At 47.7% G+C, this 17,014-nt stretch overlaps 1 long non-coding RNA gene across 1 annotated transcript in view; it reads left to right on the top strand.

The window, feature by feature from the left end:
* The window catches only part of LOC130107298 (uncharacterized), a 75,832-nt gene extending 60,781 nt beyond the window's left edge, over nt 1–15,051 (top strand). Inside the window, exon 3 of the long non-coding RNA XR_008809805.1 lies at nt 14,945–15,051. This is a non-coding gene — a long non-coding RNA (uncharacterized LOC130107298). The remainder of the gene's footprint in view (nt 1–14,944) is intronic.
* The last annotated feature ends 1,963 nt before the right edge of the window (nt 15,052–17,014 follow it).

Raw genomic sequence — 17,014 nt, 5'->3', positions numbered from 1 at the left:
CGCCCCGCCCCCCGCCGGTGCTCGCTCCAGGACCGGTGACAGAGCGGTGCGCATCAAGATGGCTGCAACTGACTTTAAGGGTGAGGGCAAGTGATGGGGGAGTGGGTGTGTCTTGTACTAGTGCTGCAGGCGGCAGCTGAAGCCTTCTCCTTTGAGCGGTATTGCGATCTGATTACCCACAATTCAGTGTGAAGCTACCTGGGTGCGCCTGCGCGAGCCGACAATAACAACATGACGCAGCTGAGAGGGCTCCATCTTAATGTATGGAGACCAGATGGATCGAGCTTGGGCAACAGTAGCCTATTAGCTTAAATAGGGTGCTAGCCATGGTAGTCGAATCCAATGTGTCCTGGTCGCTGCACTAGCGCCTCCTCTGGCTGGTCGGGGTGCCTATTCAGGCAGGGAGGGGAGACTGGGGGGGACTAGCATGATCCTCCCACGTGCTACGTCCCCCTGGCGAAACTCCTCACTGTCAGGTGAAAAGAAGCGGCTGGCGACTCCACATGTATGGGAGGAGGCGTGTGGTAGTCTGCAGCCCTCCCCGGATCGGCAGAGGAGGTGGAGCAGCGACTGGGAAGAGTGGGGTAATTGGCCAGATACAATTGGGGAGGGCAAAAAAGGGGGGAGGGGGTAAAAAATATAAAATGAAAATGTGTCAGCATTTTGGAGGATGCAGCCATAGTGTTTGAATAAAACTTTATTGGAATTGTCAATGGACAAAACCGTTGGGTGTTTTCTGTGGAAACGTGCAGTGTTGGCTGAACCGTACTGTGAGCGAAGACACCGTAGGCTGCGTGGTGTGAGTTAACACCACATACAAGATTACTCAAAACCTGTACATTGTCTGCATGACTTAAGTGTTACTGGTTATTTTGCCTCCCTCGCACCTACGTTCGGTATCGAAAGTGCCAATACTTTGGGTCTAATCCTTGATAGCGGCCCAGCTTTTGTCTCCATCTTATCAAAGTTCAAACGGATTTCTGCCCGGCAGGTGATTTATTTTCAGGACCAGCGTTCAGATATGGTCATAAGCAGTCTCTCTCTCTGGAGCCGTTTCCTCGGCAACACATTTCCTCTAGGAAACATTAAGCACGCTGCAAACAAATGAGAACTTAATTTTCCCAATTTGTTAGCGCTTGATACCGGGGGGGGGGGTATTTGATGCTACCATATCCTTTGGGTCACCCATGGACTCTTAACTTTTTCAGATTTGTTTGTTTCATAAATGGTGGGAAAAGGCTTATTGCCGTTATATAAACGGCAGCATAACTTCAGATTGAGGCCAGGTGCCGCAGCTGAGATCAACACTTAGAATTCTGTGCCGGTGTCGCTGCCAAAACCCGGAAATGTACTCTTTTGTTCTCAGTGTGGACTGATTTCACCTTATGCAGTATAAATGCTATCCCTCTTATCCCCATTGTCAGACACTGAGAAAGAAACCCTCACTTAGCATCCCTGGTTTGGTAACCAATGGGCTTTCTGGAATTTCTGTAATGATGCCAAATGAGAGAGAAAAAAAATTCCTGGTGGAATTTAAACTGCTTCATATTGTGTCGTGCATAAAACCATCCAGCCGTGCACATGTTGCCGTCTCGCTCATTCACAACAGCCTCTCGCGAAATGGAGCAGAATAGTCATAGCAATCCATAAAGTATTGATTCTCTTTAATGGAGGCAAAAGAGATGAAATGGCTGGAGCTAAAAGCATGCAGCAAAAGATCTGGCCCATTTTCTAAGTGTTTAATCTCACATCGCTGGGAGAGTTCGATTCCAGACCGCAGTTAAAATATTTCAGAAGTGACATCTACTCTTATGAACGGTCCTCTGCTCGCACATGCACACACAGGCAAACATACTAATACATGCCCCCCCACAGACACACACGTCTGTTTATCTGTCCTCGTGGTGACTATAAAATTATGTTGGATTTATTTCCTCAAGCCAAAACCCCAAAATTACCCCTAAATCCATCCCTTGTCCCTTACACCAACCCAAACCCCAACCATAATACTAACCTTATCATAAACTCAACCAAAAAATAAATAACCTAAATTCAACCCTAATCCTAATTTTGATTTCTTAATTCAATTACATAAAGTAGGAATGTATATGCATATCCAAGGCAGAAAAAAAAAATGGCAGAGGCCCGGCCAAAAACAAGCAAACAATAAAAAGAACAAACGCCGCAGGGCTCCACTTTGCACATATTTATTGCACCAACAACACTGACGTGTCGGAGTGCGTCGCAGTGGAGTTGGTGCAGTGAATAAGTGCGAATTGGAGCCCTGCGGTGTGCAAGTCGTTCATTTGTTCTTTTCATAAATTCAATCACAGACCAAAGCTTAACCGTGACCCCGTTTATAACAGTAGCCCAGAACGAACCTGTTCCTCATCGGGGACCAAGGACATGTTGCCTCGAGCTAGCTTGTTTCTGATTTTATCATCTTTATGGGAACATTTGGTAGCCATAAGGACAGCGAAGACCCACACACGCCACCCTATACTTGTGGGGACCCCTTCACTGACTACTTTCACTCTCTCGCCCTTAAGGAACTACATGCCTAGCCTTAACCCTTGCCCTAACCTTGACCTAATTCCAACCTTACCTCTAAAACCAAGTCCTAACCCTAAAATAGACCTTTTTCCTCATGGGGACCCATAAAATGTCCCCACCAGCTAGGTGGTTTCAGGTTTTCCTAGACCTGCTCAGAAACGGCCCGCTCAAACACACACTTAAACAGGCATGTTTCCCAGCGTTCAGTAGTTTGGTCACAGTTCTCCATGTAAAGTTGGAAGTGGTTTAAGCACTCTCCCTGATTAGCACTCAGCCTGGGGATTAGAGAGCCCGCTGGTAGAGGAAACCCATGCTGCTGCTGCCTGTCGGGGGGCAGGGGTCCGTATTGATTGGCCCTTTCTGGCTTTTCAAGTCTACCTCCTCTCGGTTAATTATAGCTTTCGCCGAAGTGGCAGAACAATGGACACGTTTATTTACGAACATCCTTTTCGATTTCATTCGCTCCCTGCGCCGGCGATGAGTGAGCTGCAGGTTAGGAAGTAGTCATAAACAATCTGGATGGGGTAAATGCACCACCCGTGCGGCCCAAAGCCGAGCCGTCCTGGCGTTTCAGTGATTGATTGGCATCGCTGAGGCGTATGCGTACGATTGTTCCCAAGCGGAGCCGTAGCACTCAGAGTTTGTTTGGTCAGTCAGAGAGGATGTGTGTCCTTGGTGGCGGGTGGAGGGCACCGATGTCCACCATGCCGCCATGCAGTCAGAAACAAGGGGCCGGTTTTACAAAACCCCTCAGAAGAAAGACGGTCTTCTCCAGTGCCCTTTTTCTTTTATAACTTTAGTCTTTATTTAATCAGGAACACTTCTTTTTTGACACTTTATCATTTCATGTCATGCCGTTTCCCACAGCAGTGCAACACAAAAACAAGGACACAAATCCAAGAACACCATATATCCAAATTAACACATACATCTAAACTAAACAAAAAATTACTGTCCAGGAGAACAGACGCCAGCCAGGATGACTGTCAGAACTGCCGGTCTGCATTGGCTAGCAGTTAGCTTAGCAGTTAGCTTAGCAGTTAGCTTAGTCTGCGCCGTTTCCGCGTCCTGTCAGACCGCCCTTGGTGGTTCCTCACCGGGCACAGCTCCAGGCAGGGGCCGTGGTCCTTGGGCCCACCGGACATGGCAGACCAAGCTCTCCCAGGCGATCCAGCGCCAGCTCTCCCAGCCATCAAACGAAGACAAAACTTAAGACGTGGACAAAGACACTGCATGGACGGTACTGGATGAGGCCAGAGCAAACGTGAATTCATGCCACCATCTTCCAACGCCACCTTCCCTTTAATTAAGACCTTTTTTCTTTTACATGGGTCTTATTTTCACTTTGCCTTGGTTAGGAGCACATGAGAGAGAAAGACGATGCTGTTATGGGGCGGAGACATCCACCTGACATCATCTGAAGATTCACATTTTCTTGAAAATTGTGTATTGATAGTAATCACATCATGTGAGTTAGGAGACACTTTTCCACATTTAAAGGATGATTCAAGGTTTTGGGGGTTTTTTTTGTGGGGTTTTCCCTCCTTTCTCTTCCCAATTGTACCTGGCCAATTACCCCACTCTAACCGAGCTGTCCCGGTTGCTGCTCCACCCCCTCTGCTGATCCGGGGAGGGCTGCAGACTACCACATGCCTCCTCTGATACATGTGGAGTCACCAGCCGCTTATTTTCACTTGACAGTGAGGAGTTTCGCCAGGGGGACGTAGCGCATGGGAGGATCATGCTATTCCCCCCAGTCCCCCCCCCCCGACCAGGTGACCCGACCAACCAGAGGAGGCGCCAGTGCAGCGACCAGGACACATACCCACATCTGGCTTCCCACCCGCAGACACGGCCAATTGTGTCTGTAGGGACGCCCGACCAAGCCGGAGGTAACTCGGGGATTCAAACTGGCGATCCCTGTGTCGGTAGGCAACGATAGACCATCACTCCACCCAGACGCCCAGGATAATTCCAGTTTTACCTTATCTTTGAAACTTTTGCCATCGTGTGTATCGGTTATATCATTTTACTCCCCGGCATCATTGTCCAGATTTTGGACACGTCACCCACATTTCAACATGTCCAATTCAACCAAATGATCTAAACCACATATTCCGAAAGGAAAACAACGGCGCAAGTTAAAGAGTTATGACCCAAAATGTCCAGTGTTCTCAACAATGATCCCTCACATTGCTGAGCTCTACTTCCGGGTTCAGCTCGCAGGGATGAGCAGCCTGGTGAACTTCCCGGCCACCGTCCTACAGGAGTCACACATAATGGGAAATCTTCATATTTCCTCTTAAGTAATTTCTTGAGCTCTCCCTCAAGTTCCCTGCTGTTTCACAGTTTAAACATGTACCTTTCAAAGTGGCAACTCTACTTTTTACCCAAACAAGCGCAGTTACGCAATCCGGTATTTAGTTTGTACATTTATGAAGCCTGTGTGAAAATGTGTCTCTTTCTGTAGTTCAGATAAGGCCGTGCAGTCATGCTCACTCATAAATCGAGCTGTCTTGAGACCAGAATTAAACCAAAATCAGGCCTCCATAACAGCAGCCTGCCAGAGCTGTGTGTGTGTGTGTGTGTGTGTGTGTGTGTGTGTGTGTGTGTGTGTGCCAGGTTTTTCCAGGCGGGGGGAAAAACCTACCTTGTGGGGACATTTTATGGGTCCCCATGAAGAAAAGGGTCTATTTTACGGTTCGGACTTGGGTTTAGGTTGCAGGTTAGAATTCTTCATCATCATCATCATCAATTCTGTAACCTTTGGAGGTCGTAGGAGGACAACTGATGCCTCAACAAATGTGGTTGAGTCATCACTGTGTGTCAGTAGGGGGGTACCTGGTGGTCCCTATCTCCTCTCCAGATATGGATGGCCATTTGTTCACAGAGGAACTCATCCGCCCTTAGACAGGTTTTGTTTTTAGTCCTGCTGGGTGTCCACACACCCTCCTCACAACAACCCAAGGGTTGAAGTGGGGGGTGCCGGTTTAGTTGCCGACGACCCGACGGTTGCAGTTTAACGTCGTACCCAAGACAGGATTAAGATTAGGTTAAGGTAAGGGTTAAGGTTAGGCATGCAGTTATGATGGTTAAGGGCTAGGGAACGAGAGGTCCCCACAAGTATAGGGTGACGTGTGTGTGTGTGTGTGTGTGTGTGTGTGTGTGTGGGTGGGTGGGGGTAAACTTCCTCCACCACACCAAATCACTTGCTGTTAATCACTTCCCATTGGTGTCTAATTAATGTGATTTAATTAATCCATTGGGACCAAATTTTACTTCATTTTACTCGTTGCTTTGTTGTTGGGTGCTGTTATTTTGGTTGTGTGTTTCATCCGGAGCCCATAGAAAAGCTCCTGAGCCTGCCTCCTTATAAATCTCCTTCAGTTGCCAAGGACAGTCTTACATAACACACCTTAAGACGTTATACGTTACGTCACTCTTCATCACACGTACAAACTGTGGAGTAAAGAGTTTGATAGGATAAACTTCTGTGGTCCGGTTAATATTCGAGTGAAAGCTGTGCTGCCGGCCAACAGTGATTGCGTGTGTTTTTATATTTCCAATTGCTCCGAGTCCCCCAAAAGCAATTTACCCACTGGATTTACCCCGCCCTGCAGGGGACACACACAGTAGCACATCTCGTTGAGAGTGATGGAGAGAACGGCAGTTCTCAATAGTACAAGCAAGTCTCACATGAAGTTGTCACTGTCCTGGTATTGACTTCAGTTTGTGTAGCTTTGGGCGCCCCAGTGGCTCACCTGGTAGAGTGCACACCGCATATGGCCGAGTCCTTACCGCAGTGGTCTGGGCTCGAATCCAGCCCGGGCCCTTAAAAAAGTTCTTGGCCGGCACGGTGGCCCAGTGGTTAGCGCTGTCGCCTCACAGCAAGAAGGTCCTGGGTTCGAACCCCGCGGTTGTCCAACCTCAGGGGTCATCCCAGGTCGTCCTCTATGTGCAGTTTGCATGTTCTCCCCGTGTCTGCGGTGGGTTTTCTCCGGGTGCTCCGGTTTCCCCCGCCATCAAAAACACATGCATGCTAGGGTTTATACTCCTGTCTGTGCCCCTGAGCAAGGCAATGGAAAGAAGAAGTGGAGTTGGGCCCCAGGTGCTGCAGCTGCTCCTAGCTACACAGCTAGCATGGGTTAAATGCAGACAAAGGATTTCCCCACGGGGATTAATAAAGTATATCAACATCTTTAAAAAATAGTGATCTAATTATGATTTTGCATATTGTCTGAATGCAACAGAATTTTGTGACGACAGACAAATTATGTGAAAGCGTGCAGTGCTGGTTAACGACACAATTCAGACGTGAGATCTGTGGATCCATACATGTGTGTCCTGAGTGGGGTCAGCTATTACGAGGTTAAATCAAAAACTATCATTTGAAAGTTTAAAACTGAATTTGACTGTTAGCAATAACATCAGAGATGTAAAGTACTGGGCGTCCGGGTGGCGTGGCGGTCCGTTCCGTTGCCTACCAACACGGGGATCGCCAGTTCGAATCCCCGTGTTACCTCCGGCTTAGTCAGGCGTCCCTACAGACACAATTGGCCATGTCTGTGGGTGGGAAGCCGGATGTGGGTACGTGTCCTGGTCGCTGCACTAGCGCCTCCTCTGGTTGGTCCGGGGGGGGGGTTAGCATGACCCTCCCACGCACTACGTCCCCCTGGTGAAACTTCTCACTGTCAGGTGAAAAGAAGCAGCTGGTGACTCCACTTGTATCGGAGGAAGCGTGCAGTAGTCTGCAGCCCTCCCCGGATCGGCAGACGGGGTGGAGCAGCGACCAGGACGGCTCGGAGGAGTGGGGTAATTGACTGGATACAATTGGGGAGAAAAAGGGGGGGGGTCCAAAAAAACAAAAGAGAAATAGAAAGTACACTCCAGTATGTGCTGATTTAAGTTTGGCGTATTGTGCATCACATTTCAACGAAGATAAAGAAACTTGGTCTTGCGGTTGTCGATCTTGCATGTGTATGAATGTAACAAATCTTAGGGACATTTGAACCGATATCACCGTCACTGTTAATATGCATCATGACTTTTTAAGGTATACTTGTCAGTTGATCAACAGCTCAACCCTACCAAGGTCCTCTCTGGTTCCTAAATGCCGTATGGGGGGAAAGAAAAGTATAAAAACAGAGAAAACCTCCGCGCTGTAAAAGCGTTAAGAGAGCAGAGCGGGGGTCTCTCTCCACATATGGTCCGGCTTCCACGCTGCTAACCTTGGAAGGCTTGCACAGATGTCACTGAGAAGAACTGGAATGAGATGACGGTGCCGGCCGGGTTGCTGTGATGAGGTTTCAAAGAGTTAGAGGTCAGAGGTCAAGACAACCATGACAGACCTCCTGCTGGGAGACTGGGGGCCCATTTCGGTGCCGGGCTGTTTGGAAGCACAATTCTTAGTAAACAAAAGCAGGTTGGTTGGCTAACAGTTGGCTAGTCTTTATTTGTCCATATGTTGCAACAGCATCGCCTGGGGCAGTTGGGCTGACATGCCTTGCCCGAGGGCTCACCAACCATATCCATGAGATTTCCTCTTTCCGTTCCATCTTCCAAATGTCATTTAAAGACTCATCTTTTCCCACAGTGTTACCTCCCTTTCTATCTCACCTTCCCCTCAATGATTTATTTATGTGTTGTTGTCATGTGCTGATTGTTGCTGCTTGTGTTATGCTGATGCTGTTGTTAAGGGACTTGGAGCTCTGGAAAGTGGCTTTATGAATAAAAACTCTTATTACCTGGCTAACCACTGGGCGGCACGGTGGCCCAGGGGTTAGCGCTGTCACCTACACAGCAAGAATGTCCTGGGTTCGAACCCAGGGGTTGTCCCACCTTGGGGGTCATCCCAGGTCGTCCTCTGTGTCCTCTGAGGCAATGGGAAAAGAACCGGAGCTGGTCCCCGGGCGCAGCATGAAGACGGCAGCCCACTGCTCCTAGCTACACAGGTCACCGCTCGCATGGGTTAAACTGCAGTAAATGAATTTCCCCAAGGGGATTAATAAAGGAAACTTAATGAATTAACTTAATGTTTATACAAGCAATCCTTCAGCCTGTTAGTACATGCCGAACCAGGATTAACTGGGCCAGTATTGGGATTCGAACCGACGGCCCTCTGGTCAAGTCGAACCTAAATTCTCTTAGAAACAGGTTACAACCACTGCCAGTAAGAGAGGGTGATTTAGTCGGTGTACCCCTCTGCTTTACTTTAAACAACCATGCAGGTTTAGTTAGAGTACAGGCATGTACTGTACTGTACTGTGTGTGTGTGTGTGTGTGTGTGTGTGTGTGTGTGTGTGTGTGTGTGTGTGTGTGTGTGTCGGCCCTGTGATGGTCTGGCGGCCTGTCCAGGGTGTCTCCCCGCCTGCCACGCAGTGACTGCTGGGATAGGCTCCAACATCCCCACAACCCTGAGCAGTATAAGTGGTTTGGATAATGGATGGCCGGATGGGTGATGAATTAAGGGACAGTTGAATAACCCAATATGCCACAGTGAACGCTGTGATAATAAAAAGAAAAGAAAAATGATGTACTTTCATTTGCAACACTCTCCAATCAGATGCGGCGACTGCATATTTTTTCATTTCCCTCGCCAGGAACTTAAGCTCCGAACCCTTGGAGCTGAACATCTGTTATTTTCCGCGTGAAATATATTTATTGACTTCGCTTCCTTTTTCTCTCCTCCTTTGGTTCAGCAACATTAGCGTCCACACATTTCACGCCGCTCATCCTTAAAGCGTTTACGATAGAAGTGTTTAAAAAAAAATCAACAATGTCGAATTAGACCGATCAGCCAAAACATTAAAACCACTGACAGGTAAGCAAATAACATTGATTATCTCGTTACAACGGCACCTGTCAAGGGGGTGGGGTGGGGTGGGGTGGGGTATATTATACAGCAGGCGAACAGTCAGTTGTTGAAGTTGATGGAAGCAGGAAAAAGGAGCAAGCGTAAGGATCTGATGAGCTACATTGTGATGGCTAGACGGCTGGGTTCAGAACCTCTCCAGAACGGCAGGTCTAGTGGGGTGTTCCCGGTCCGGACAAGGAAGGACAACTGGTGAACCAGTGACGGGGTCGTGGGCGTCCACGGCTCACAGTTGCGCGTGGGGAGCGAAGGCTCGCCTGTCTGGTCCGATCCCACACAAGAGCTGCTGTAGCTCAAAATGCTGAAAAGGTTCCTGCTGGCTGTGATTGACAGGTGTCAGAACACAGGGCATCACAGCTTGCTGTGTGTGGGGCCGTGTAGCCGCGGACTGATCAGAGCGACCATGATGGCCCCTGTCCACTGTTGAAAGGGCCTACAATGGGCATGTGAGTGTCAGAACTGGACCAGACCAAGGTGGCCTGGTCTGATGAATCACGTTTTCTTTTACATCATGCGGACGGCCGGGTGCGTGTGCGTCATTTGCCTGGGAAGAGTGGGCACCAGGGTGCACTATGGGAAGAAGGCAAGCCGGGGGGAGGCAATGTTCTGCTGGGAAACCTTGGGTCCTGGCTTTCATGAGGATGTTACTTTAGGTGCCACCTACCTAAACATGTCTGCAGACCCGGTACACCCCTTCATCGACATGGTATTCCCCAAGGCAGTGGCCTCAGGTGGTTTTAATGTTTGGGCTCGTGTGTAAAATTCTAGGTTTAGCCGGCTTACATCATCTCTTTAAAGGCAATCTGATGAAGAAGTGTGCTTTGTTTTTCTCTCGCCTTCCCTCCGTACTCTCGTCCACCTTTTCCCTCCGTGCCTCGTCTTCCAGCCGAGCGCCGTTGCTCCTGGTGGACCGACGGGTCGAGGGATTTTGCAGGAGGCATGAAAACAAGCGGTCATGACCTTTGTGTCCAGGGAAGTAAATAGCAGAGGAGAGAGAAAGAGGCAGAGACGGAGAGACCAGGGCCGAGCTGTCAGGCCGCCAGAGAATTCAAGCTACTCTGCCGTCACTCGGTAGCTGCCATTCTCCAACCAGGCCGCTGAGAGCCGAGACCTTTTCCGTCTGATGTCTCCACTGCGACTGCGGCAAAGGCTGTCTTCATTTACTGGACCCCTGTTCATTTTTCAGTCTTAAAGTTCAAGATTCTTCCGAGAACTTGTCTAACAGAGATGAAGATACAGTATTTTTTTTCCCTAATTAGCAAATGGGGCCTTTAGTGTCAACTGCGCCATATGTGGGTTTAATTAAAGCTGCAGTAGGGAGTTTTTTTCCCCCTGGTTGTCAGCCTCAGTTTAATTTTGATGCGTCTGTATGACCGACAATCAAACGAGACCATTAGTGAGAAGATTAGATATTGCTATCATATTATTATAATGATCCAAATGCTTGTGTCCGGGTGCAATTCCCTGAGAAATCTGTCGAAACAGTAGATGGCAGACAGACGGATTACATGGCCACAACTGGAGACGCACTACTTCATCACTACATCTTACAAACCGAAGACTTTCCTAAACACCACTACATCTCTCACTTTCCTCTTCAAAACGCATGCTTGGACGACCAGATGGTGAATGTAGATATTAAGAGGCAATGCTTATGCAAAATGAAGTCGTTCATCTGTGAGACACTCCCGCTTTTGTCCACAAGGGTGCGCAAAGTAAAAAAAAAAATCCAAACTCCTCATAGCAGCTTTAACTAACGTCTCAGCGCTGTTCTAGTTTCACCTCCTTGTTAACTTGGGCAAGAAAAGTACTTAACAAATTTAGGGTTTTTTTTATTTATATCTAAATAGACTGTTGAAGTTTTGTTACTTACACTCATTAGACTACAAGACAAAGGAACGACTCATGAAACTATAACAGCACCTCGTTAAGGATAATGTCTATTTTCCTCAAACCAAATATTAAAATTTTCAACCAACCTGAACAAATAAACAGGAAAAAAAAATCTGTCTGAATTTTGATGGCAACTCATCATGTACAGGAACTGTAACCTGCAATTCCTCGTGGCCGAGAACGGGCTCGTTGTCCAGTTTCATAAATTGCTCTGCTGTTGCATCAACTTCCAGAGAAGGAAGACCACCTTCCGAGGCCACACACACCAACCAATCATCACGGAAGTAGAATAGAATAGAATATTCTTCATTAGTCATTTTGTACATAAATACCAATGAAATTTACTCTCTGCATTTAACCTAACCTAGCTATGTAGCTTGGAGCAGAGGGCAGCTGCTGTGCAGCACCTGGGGACCAACTCCAGTTCTTCTTTCCACTGCCTTGCTCAGGGGCACAGACAGGAGTATTAACCCTAACATGCATGTCTTTTTGATCGTGGGAGGAAACCGGAGCACCCGGAGGAAACCCACGCAGACATGGAGAGAACATGCGAACTCCACACAGAAAGGACCTGGGACCGCCTGGGGTTCGAACCCAGGACCTTGTTGTGAGGCAACAGCGCTAACCACTGCGCCACCTTGCCGCCCAATTTGCGGAAATAGTGTCACAGCTTTAAAAAAAAAAGAGTCAAATCTGGAAAAACTTTTTTTTTCTCCTCTATATATTATTGATCATCTTTTCTGGTCATTTCCGTACCTTTTCAGACCTGGAAATTTAAAAAAAAAAAGAAAAAAAGAAAATCATGTCCTATAATTTCCCATTCCTGTGCAAGAACCCTGGCCTGTATTCAGCATGCCCATATTTTCCCAGGCCCCCCTACTGTTAGCATCAGTAGACTGTAAGGATAAATTGATCTCTTCTCCGAGATCTGGTGTGTGTCATATAAGAAATGACGGCACGGCACGGCACAGCCGGGGGGGGGGGGGGCTTTGGCCTATTTCCTCTAGAAAACTATTTATAGGTTTGGTTTGACAGCACTTCAGGAAACACAGACACCCTCCAAAAAGCACTGATGACATCTCGGCCATTGTTCCCTCTGCAGGCTGAGAAAAAGGGGGGGGGGGTTTGTGTGACCGTAGACGAGTGCCGTAAACACAAAAGCTGCAAAATTCCTACAACTGAGAAACACAATATTGGTTCAACATGGGGCTGTCACACTGGGAGATCATGCTACACTGGATGGGCTTTTCCTCCTTTCTCTTTCCACAGTGCAATATTACCGACACGCCTGTTTTCTTTCACGTTAGCCCGTCACAAAGTAAAAAAAAAAAAAAAGAAATGTGAAAGTTTAATGTTTAAACTTCTCAACATATTGCCGTTAATGTTTGTCCCCGGAGCCAGCGCTCCTCCGTTTCCACATATCAAAGGAAAACAGAATCGATGTGCTCGGTGCCTCTTGCTGCAGCGGCGCCGCCACCACCCACCCACCATTATTCCTCCACCGGGATCCCCCGTGTCACATTTCAAAAGCGGAGATCTCACTCTTCCTCGATTTGAGGAAGACGACGCCTCAGTTACTTTCGCCCCCCCAGGTAATTTTGCCGTAGTACAAGCGCTGTCATCATTTCGCAAACGAGCTATCACTGATCCCCCCCCCTCCCCCCCAACGCCGCGGGGCGCAGGTTTTCATATGGATGAGCTATTCATTCTCTCCGAGTCAGAACTGTTGCAAAACAGCAAAAAACGCTCGTTGGAGTGCAGCAATTATTCATGTTGTGCTGTGATTAAATCCAGCAGAGGCGAGAAGGCCCTGGAGTGATGCAGCACTTTCACAAGGAAGAAGAAGAAGAAGAAGAAAAAAAAAGATATTCATTCTGCTGTGTCTTAATATTAGTTGGACTAAATGCTCAAACTTGCCATGAAAGACCGCTATCCCATTATGTGTATATCCGGTTTGATACCGTTTTCCCAAGCAAAGCGACTTTAATTTGCCGTCAACATGGTTTTCAGTCACCGGGGCTTCTCGCCGTCTCGAGTGGCGGCGGTAATAGACATGGTTAGGAGAGTTTCGCGCTCCACTTTCTACCGTTTCTAACAGTGAGCCCATCAAAAAACGCAGGGGATGTTTCATTATCAGTTTTCCTGTTTCATGTAATCACTGCTTCCATCATTTCCCCCCACGGGGCAATAACAACAGCTCTCTAGCAATGGCGCACAGGCGAAAGATGGGGAATCTAATTCCGTCCTTTCATGTGTGCGAGTGGGAGGCATATTGAATATTTCCAAATCAAAACTGCAGCAAAAGCGACCTCGGAGGACTTTTTTTTTCTTGCCCCTTTCGGTAACGATCGGCCGCTTCTGTCGTCGGCCTTAACAGTGTCTAAACTCCTCTTTGTCCGTCCTGCTGGTCTGCGAGGGACTTCCTGGCGCTCTCGCCCTTATCTGATTCTCTTGCGCTGAGACCCGAAGCCTTTTAAACCCATTAAATCCTTCCCAATTCAATTTCAGGATGGTGACACTGCCTGGTGGGCCTCTGCCAGCCGAGACCTCTTGCTTGGAGACAGGGCCCAGATAACCGGGGCCCTCTCTCTGGGTTTCGCTAATCTTGCGGTGCCCCCTGGTCAGCTACGAGCCGACGCCGGAGCGTTCGGGGCCGGTCCCTGTGCACCACCAGACAATTACTTTTGTCTTCGGCAGCTGGGTAGTACTTTTGTCTGCCGGTATGAGATCGCCATCGGCGGACCCTTTGTTGAACTGGGACATTTAATCAGGCTGGGAATTACGGTAAATGTTACCGATAGTCAGGTATATGTACTGTACCTGCACCTAAATGTTAAAAGAGAAGAAGAAAAAGACACTCCCAGCGCCCTGTGGGAACGTGCTACAGTAAGAATAAAGCAGAATAAGACAACTGCAGTCTGGAAAAAGGCCTTAAGCTACTCATGCTTGGATGAAGAAGACTAGTGCCGTGGTTAACTTAATTATACATGTGTGAGGGGTGGTTGGGGGAAAAAAAAAGTTTTTTCTCTCATCTTATGCGCTTCCAAAAGTGACAGAGAAGCTCCAAGTCTATTACTGAAGCCGAATTTCAAACTTTCGGACTGGCATCTCGACAACAGCCTCTAAATTATGCAGAAATACCCCTGTTATAAAACTGTTGTTTTGCTTCCTTGGGTGTCTTAATTAATAAAGCAACCGACTGAACATGATTTTTAACGGCGTGCTACATTTTCTTCCAAGTTATCCGCAGCAATAACGCCAAAGCCAGCGAGCGAGCTGGCCGAGCTACTCTTTCACCAGTCTGTGCTACTTCACTTTTCACATTACTTACATCCATCCATCCATTCTCCAAACCACTTATCCTGCTCTCAGGGTCGCGGGGATGCTGGAGCCTATCCCAGCAGTCCCTGGGCGGCAGGCAGGGAGACACCCTGGACAGGCCGCCGGTCCATCACAGGGACTGACAGATTCACAACTAGGGACAATTTAGTCTGGCCAATTCATCTGACCAACATGTCTTTGGACTGTGGGCGCAAAAAACGAAGCCCTGGGATTTAAATTACTGGCCGGTCTAGAGAAAGTGAGTGACGAAGTTGTAAAAAAACTTTTTCTTTTCTCACATGTTAGGGCATTGAGCTGGGCCCAGTCAAAAACTACCAAGTCCCACTCAGCGTTGTCCCGCTGCTGGAAGTTCTCATCCCTGATTCTTCACTGTGGACCTGTTTCTGCCATCAGTCAGGATAATTATGGTGCGTGATCCCACATAAACAGGTTTTCTATCATACACACTTTCAGTAAATATTGATTTTAGTGTAGTGGTGTAGAATGTACACTTTCAGAAATGTGTTTAGCAGTAGAGATTTAGTAATGCTGTTTCTACTGTAACTGAGTGTTAAAACGAAATGGAACTGGGCCACTAATCTGTTTTAATAGTCACAGTAACAAATATTATTTTTGGGGATGTTACCGTCAGCAACGGGACATTACTCCCACTGCTAGCGGAGTCTGTAGCAACACTTTACTGATATGTCAAGCCCAATTTGCACTTCCCAAAATACGTATCGATAAATGAGGTAGTAGTTGAGGGAGATGAGGAAATAGTTGAGCAGATCTACTTTTTCAATCTTGATGGTCTCGGTGCATGCTCAAAAGTCCAGGTAAGAAAATCAAAGAAGGTTGAATCAGTTCATCTGGACACTGTTTCTTGACTGATACGTTTCATCACTCAACTAAGTGACATCTTCAGTCTAAACTGGCTGCAGGCATCCCCACCCTTATAAACAATACAGTGGCATAATGACCGAAACCAACGATTAGTTTCATATGCAAATATGGGCGTGACCATTAACTTGAGTTTCAATGGCCATGTGTACTATTCACAGAGGATTTGGGAATGTTTGCAATCACAGAGATCAATCTTGATGGATTATAGTGCTTAATGCCTGGCTTCCAAGATCCTTACCTGACCTTAACCATGTCAAACCCAAACCTAACCATCTCTAATCTAATGGTACTGAAGCAGATGAACCGAGGAGATGTCCTCCACAACTTCCTCATTCGATACGCTGAATTGCATTGCACGCATGGTACAGAAAGCGATTAATTGACAATAAAGCCTCGCAAAGCAAGACATATCAGAAACACTGTCATTTCGTTTCATGCACTTGCGCACATGAAATGAAGCAAAACATTGTTGCCCACAGCAGTGCAACACAAAGACAAAAACACATCCAAAAACACAGTCAAGGCTAGGCGAGGCTGCCGCCAGACCACCCTCAGTGTTATCGGAATTGCCGGTCTGCATGAGCTAGCGATCAGCTTAGCCTGCCCCGCTTCCGCGTCCTGTCAGCCCGCCCTCAGTGTTACCTCTTTGGGCGCAGCTCCGTGCAGGGATGTCGACTGTGCACCTTTGGAAATGGGTTTAGCAGTAGAGATTTAGTGATACTGTTTCTACTGCAACTGAGGGTTAAAACAAAGTGGAACTGGGCCACTTATCTGTTTTAATAGTTACAATAACAAATATTATTTTGGGGGATGTTACCATCAGCAACGGGACATTACAACGCCAGCTCTCCCAGTCAGACACTTTCAACACACCTCCCTGCACTCCACATGATGACACTAAAAACACAGTCAAGGCTAGGCAAGGCCGCCGCCAGACCGCCCTCGGTGTTATCAGAACTGCTGGTCTGCATGGGCTAGCAGTTAGTTAAGCCTGCCCGCTTCTGCGTCCTGTTGGACCGCCCTCGGTGTTAACTCTTCAGGCATGCTGGGCTGTGGTCCCTGGGCCCGCAGGACGCAGCAGACCAAGCTCTCCCAGCTGATCCAGCGCCAGCTCTCCCAGCCATCAAATGAAGACACAAACTTAGACGCGGACAAAGACACTGCATGGACGATACTGGATGAGGCAGCCGCAAATGTGAATTTGCGCCGCCATCTTCCCACACCGGTACTGGGTGAGGCCGCTGCAAATGTGAATTTGCTGCGCCATCTTCCTGCACCGGAAGCGGAAATATGCAAGGATATAGATGTGTAATCGAGGGAACAGCAACTAAATTGCGTTCAAACCTTTTTGTCTGTGTGACTGTATTGATATGAAAGGGCTTCCAGTTCCATTTTTCTAACCCCAAACTCCTGAGAAAAGTTTACCATCAAACTCTATGCTCAACTAACTTGCTTTCCACAGCGACTTTTCTT

Source organism: Lampris incognitus, chromosome 1 (assembly GCF_029633865.1).
Source record: "Lampris incognitus isolate fLamInc1 chromosome 1, fLamInc1.hap2, whole genome shotgun sequence".
Lineage (NCBI taxonomy): Eukaryota > Metazoa > Chordata > Actinopteri > Lampriformes > Lampridae > Lampris > Lampris incognitus.
Note: the sequence above shows the minus strand (reverse complement) of the source record. Positions and strands in the feature narration are given on the sequence as shown.